This window comes from Apium graveolens, chromosome 7 (genome assembly GCF_009905375.1).
Source record: "Apium graveolens cultivar Ventura chromosome 7, ASM990537v1, whole genome shotgun sequence".
Lineage (NCBI taxonomy): Eukaryota > Viridiplantae > Streptophyta > Magnoliopsida > Apiales > Apiaceae > Apium > Apium graveolens.
The window spans coordinates 99,904,922-99,911,463 of NC_133653.1; positions in this window are offsets into that span (position 1 = coordinate 99,904,922).

Consider the following 6,542-nt stretch of genomic DNA (forward strand, 5'->3'; position numbering starts at 1 on the left):
GCATATGGTGGATTGGTATGGGGGTAAGCCTGATCCTAAGGGGTTGGGTTATTTATTTGATATGCTTCCAGGCAAGCGGCCCTATGATCAATATTATGCTGGTGGTTCCAAGTTTTCCCGTGAAGCGGGTTGGAGAGCTCAATTGGGTGAGGAGATAGAGTCATCACAGTTGAAGGAATCATCGAAGAAGAGTTCGACGCAGTATAGGCGTCTTGCGAGGAGGATGGATGCAATGCACGACATCTATAGTCGTTTTGCACATGATCTCACCCAGGAACTTGGGACTGCATTTAGAGCCACCGGAGTTGACATTCAGTGGCCAGTATTTGGTGAGGACTCTGTGTATCCGCCTCCTGACACACCTGACACTCCACTCCTTGAGGGTGAGGATTCTGATTCAGAATAGGTATGCCTGATTCAGAGTAGGTATGCCTGATTCCTTATTATTACCTTCATTGAGGACAGCGAATATTTTAAGTTTGGGGGTAGTAGTTGAAGGAATATATTTGTGTGAGTCTCATATAGTTGCATGCTCATGATAGTTTAGTTCATATAATTTGCATATTTTGCTATATTGTGTTTTTTTTATTTTGGTAGTTTTTTGATAATTTGTTCATGTAGTTTCATGCATTTTCATTATAACATGATCCCTTAGATAATTTTTCCGAGTGACTTGTGATATTGATGCTAGTGTAGTGATGTCGTATTTAGTGATGTTGAGTCTTATTGGATTGATTTGCATGCTAGAGACACTTGTATTCCACTAAGTCTTATAGGTTGCTAGAGTGCTAGATCATGATCATGGTTTGTTGACTTGTCGAGGTTTAATAGTTTGTTTATATTTAGAATTTAGGGTATTCTCTTAATAATAAAAGACATGGATATTTAAAAATTGGAGAAATTGGATTTCATTGCTAGTTGTGTGGCTAGGTGTCAATTGGCCAGTAGTCGGCTCATATTTTTATGAGTAGTCTAGGGTTGAATGAGATGGAGCGAAAATCACTCATTCAGAAATTGTGAAAAAAAAAGAAATTAAGAGAAAAAAAAAGGTGTTATGTATAATTGATCACGAGTGGGTTCTTTAGTACTCGAGTTATTAAGTTCTTAGGGGACTTTGTGCCTAGTGACCTAAGGCTTTTATAGTCTGGGATCCGCTAACCTAACGCTCGCTACATGGGTGCTATTGTATAAATCTTTTGTGGACTTCACTCATTGTACGATCAAATAAGCATACTTGTGTTGTTTTATTGTGAATAAAAGCATGAATCCGTATAAAACTCCAATATAAGAATTGAAGTGTTATAAGTTATTTTGAGTCTAGCTTTTTATTTTATTTATAACCTTACGATTGCCTTGATGAGTAGTGAGTCATGATTATTGATTTAGTTGCGATAATATATCTGTAAGCATCTTTACACACGCACGTCTCTAGTTTGTATGTTGATTTGTATGATTTGATTGATCTTCATGCGAGTAACTGCATTTGTTGATATGCTGCTTGTTGATTGGTTGAGTTATTCTATTGGGATTGTTGCATTCATATAGTTGCATTCATGCATTATTGTTTCTTATTTTTTGAGTCTGTTTATGCTTGAGGACAAGCATCGATTCAAGTTTGGGAGTATGTTGAGTGGCATTTATGACACTTATTTATGCTCTAATAAGCTTTAAATTGATGCATTTGTACTCAAGTTGTTAAGTGTTTTAATGTGTTTTCTAGTATTTTTGCATTTCAGGAATTATTCAGGTAATCAGGTGAATTAGCATTATTTTGGTGCTAATTTGGTGTCCAGGTGGTGTTGGAATAAAAGCTCGTGAAAATCTGGATCGAAGCAGCAAGATTTAAGAAGAAATTTGACTTTTTCTCATAAGGAAGGCGCGCCCTCACTGTGATAGCACGCGGCCACGCCGGGGTTCCAGAAATACAGCATGCCCGCACTGTGATAGCGCGCGACCGAGCCGATGCCGAATTCAAGAATCCTGTTTCTAATATTATTCTAAAAGAGAAGGCTTCCAGATTGTGGAGGGCTGCTATATATATTCATATTAGGTCATTTAATAAAAAAGACGGACCAGAGCACAAGGAGAAGACGACAAGAGACTTTTAGCACAATTCAACAAAGGCGAAGACGATCTAGTTTATTCTTGTGAATCTTTGTTTTGAGTTGTAATTTGGATGCTTGTTTCTTGTTTTGATGAACCTATACTCTTGTTTGTATTTGGTTTAATTAGTCGTATAAAGACTACGTTTGCTATATCATGTTTTCATCGGAACCCACGTTGATAATGAGTCCGATTATGGGCTAATCGTTATCATGGGGTTCTAGCGGATTTCTTTAGTTAAACTGTTTTGATACCTTAGTATGTGGTGACTGTATGATATCCTAGTATTGGTTGTGCGTATTCGTCTTATGAGCATCGCGAACTTATAAGATAGTGTGTTAATTCTTAATGAAGCAAAAGTAAATTTAAGGATTTAGAACTTGCCATGCTAGCATAGGTTCATGTAATTGTCATGCATGATTCGTAGGTAATTTTAACCATCTTACTTGCCCTATGTAATCAAGATAGATAACTTGTGCTTAAACTGTTATGTTGTCAAATTCTATAGACATATAGGGTCTCAATATAATTGGTGCTTATTCAGCTTCTATCTCTTTTGTGGATGTCTGGTAGAATGGTACTCGTGTAACAAAAGTTGGCATTTATCAGTTTCGTGTTATCTGATTAGTATCATCACCATTGCATGCTAAGGTTAAGAATAATAAGGCTATTGAATGAAGTATTTAATGAAGTTAGAATCCCATGTTTGTCATATACATCAATTCAGTTAATCTTATTCTCGTAGTTATAATTGTTAGCGTAATTCTTAGTTATATACAATCTTAATTTGTTATTCGTCTTAGCATTGGATAATAACCATACATTGTTGCTTAGGTGCATAAATTAACAGTTAACCAATACAGTCTTTGTGGGAACGAACTAGAAAAGATTCTATACTACTTGTGAACTTGTATACTTTCATGTATTATTAGCGCGTGTTTAGTGACTAACATTGTCTCATATAATATACAACCCTCTTTATTCTCCTAGTTATAATTGTTAGTTTAATTCTTAGTTATAAACAACCTCAATCTGTTATCGTCTTAGCATTGAATAATAACCATACATTGTTGCTTAAGTGCATAAATTAATTAGGTAACCAAAGCCAGTCTTTGTGGGAACGAATCTGATCTATATCTTATATTACTTGCGAACTCGTATACTTGTGTGTAATTTAGGCAAGTAGCGCCAAAAACTTGTTAGTCGCTAAACACGCGCGCTTGACCAGCGCGGCCGCGCCGTACCTCTGGAAAAAACTTCAGATTTCTGATTTTCTTTGCTGCTTCGAGTCGGCTTTCCATGAGCTTTTATTCCAACACCACCTTGACACCAAATTAGCACCAAAACAATGCTAATTCACCTGATTACCTGGATAATGCCTGAAATGCAAAAACACTAGAAAACACGTTAAAACACTTAACAACTTGAGTATAAACGCATCAATTAAAGCTTTATAGAGCATTATAAAGTGTCATAAATGCCACTCAACAAGAAGCTCCAGTAAAATTGATAGTAAAATCACTAAATTTTATCATAACAATCAACAAAATAAGTTCCATATCTATATATAAAAATGTCATCACGATCAGATGGTAAAATGAAGCACCCTGTTGTTAGAGTATGCTCTAAAATATCCCCAAATAGATATGACTAAATATATACAAAGCTTTCAAGTTTTGCCTAGATAAAAAAAGGCAAGATACAAATGTTAAATTCAAGTGTAGATTAAATGAGGGATATGGATTAATTCACAGTAATTGCCTGTAATTTTGTAGTTGGTCAAGTTAAGTTTTGGTTCGATGACCGTGGTCTTTGTATATTTTTGGTTTTTTATTTACGCATTATGATAATTCCCAAAACATATTAGTTGTATACTAGTACTCCCATTGTTTGCTTTATTTCATCTATTCCTTCTTGTTCATAAGCAATCAGATGAAATTTCAGTCTAAAAGTCAACGTATGACAAAACATAATCATAGTAACATCTAAATAAAAAGGAACTACAAGAGCACAATAACACCAAAATTAATAAGAATCTTCATTTCAAAGTAACAACGTTAAACATAATAACCATACCACAATACCAAAAACATCCATAAACCGTAACATAAGTCGCAACAAACAGTAAAATCTCGTTATGTTAAAGGAAATTAAAGTGATCTCGTTATGACCATCATTTTATCCCTAAATTTAACTTAACAAAACTCTATAATACAGATGTTCATTATTTAATCTAATTTAAGTAATGCATGATTGTATTTTAGAAATCACTAAGATACAAGCATCAAATTAAGTTTACATATAAATTTATGCATATTACTGTGCTAAATTTTCTTTAATATACATGTTCACTAAACTAATAATCACTAAACTAAATACAACTAAATACATCTAAATAACAATCTACAATCTCATGTCACTAAATATATCTAAATAATCACTAAACTGTTCTTCATATTTTGAAGATTCACTAAATACTCTTAAATAATCACTTAATATTTCAACAAAATCAATCAATCTTATCAACATTTTTATTGTATAAAATCATTTTATGAAATAAAACACTATAGAATATTTTAAAAATTATACAACATACCTCCTCTAGTCCTAGCCATGTTTGCTTCAATAAAAGGCTAAATATGATCTTTTTTAAGATTAATATGTTAGATTACAGAATAATAATTAAAAAAACCCTAGAAATCACTAAAATACAAGCATGCATTCATCAAATTAAGTTCATATGTAATTTATACATACTATTGTGATGAATATTGAGATATATACCTATTCGAGTTGATTTTAGTCACAAACTTTGATTTGAAGTTCTTCGTTGCAGCCAAGCTTCCGTTTCGGTTGCAAAGTAGTTCCGTTTGATAGGGAGAAAAATAAACCCTGGTTGCATAATTAATATCGCATTAATTATGCCCGAGTTGGGCCAACAATAAAGCCCATTATGAAGGGCCCAAAACCCTGGATATTGATTAATTTTGTAATTAATTAATATGGAAAAAATTAGCTGATAAGTAAAGTCCAAATAAGGACACAATTCCTTGGAGATTGGCCTCCAAGAAATCTCATAGGGTAAGGATTCAATTTCCTGCATTATAGGACTCCAAAGTCCACTCTAAATCTGAGACTTGTCCACCAAGTCTCCTAACCCTAATCTAATTCCATGGCATTCCATGCCTATATAAGGGGTCTCACCCCACAAATCAGATCTACATTTTTGACTTGATCCTTGGCATACAGCAAGGTACGTAGGCATCTTGTTAAGGCAGATCGAGTCACGAAACACAAGAGCACTCAAATCAAGCCTCGAAGCTCATGAACCCTAGCAATAAATACACCCAAAGTTTTTATCCATAACATGTGTAGCCGTCTGTGGGAAAGCATAACAACAACCATGGTGAATACACGGAGTAGAAATAACGCCCCGGAAGGAACACCAACTAGGATGACCCAACCAATTTCGTCAGTGGTGGAGATACCCCGCATTCAACCTACGCCTCCACCCAAGGAGGAACTCTGGTGGGAACAACTGAGGCACAGCCTCGAGGGACGAATATCCCGAATCTCCAAGGGACGAGTCCACAATTTTAGCAACTATAAGCACCTGTAAATCCTCAACCCATTGGGTATGAGGAATCAACAATTGTTACCACTAACTCCCCTTATGGGATGCCCCTATACCCAGAGGTTGGACGGAGTGGGTACTTTAATCAGAGTGAAGCACAAGGGCAAACGACCCATTACATACGTAGTTTCGCTCTTATTCCGGAGGATCAAGAATTCTCTGGACCTTATACTAAAAGAGACTCTGAATCTTCGGATGATGATGTGGCTCCAAGGAGGAGGCGTGCTGGTAAAAAACCAATGTTTGACGCTAACCAGCGCCCCAGAAGCACCCGAGGGACGAATCCTCAAGAAGTACGGGAGAGGATCAGCGCTCACGAAGCTGAGATCCAAAGGCTGAAGTGTGACCTGGAGGCGCACCTGACCCCAAGACCACCACTTCCTCCAAGGCAGCGAGATCCTCCTCCAGTCATAGAGCTAGATGCTCCAATACCAAGAAGGGTTGTTGTCCCAAGGGCTAACCCAAGTGATCTTATGCCCCTAAGGGATCTTGATGATCCAACTCCACCATTTACTAAAGAAATAATGAATGCCCATATCTCAAGAAAGTTTAAGATGCCCACCATCAAAGCATATGATGGTACTGGAGATCCCGCTAATCATGTCAAAACATTGTCTAATGCACTGTTGTTGCAACTCGTAAACAATGCTACTTAGTGTCATGCCATTTATTAAACCTTGTTGGGAATGGCTCAAAGGTGGTACAGTTGTTTGCCTCCGAATTCAATTGGGTCCTTCAGAGAACTAAGTCAAGATTTTATCAAGAAATTCATTAGTGGAAGAGTATATGAAAAAAGTTTTGCATC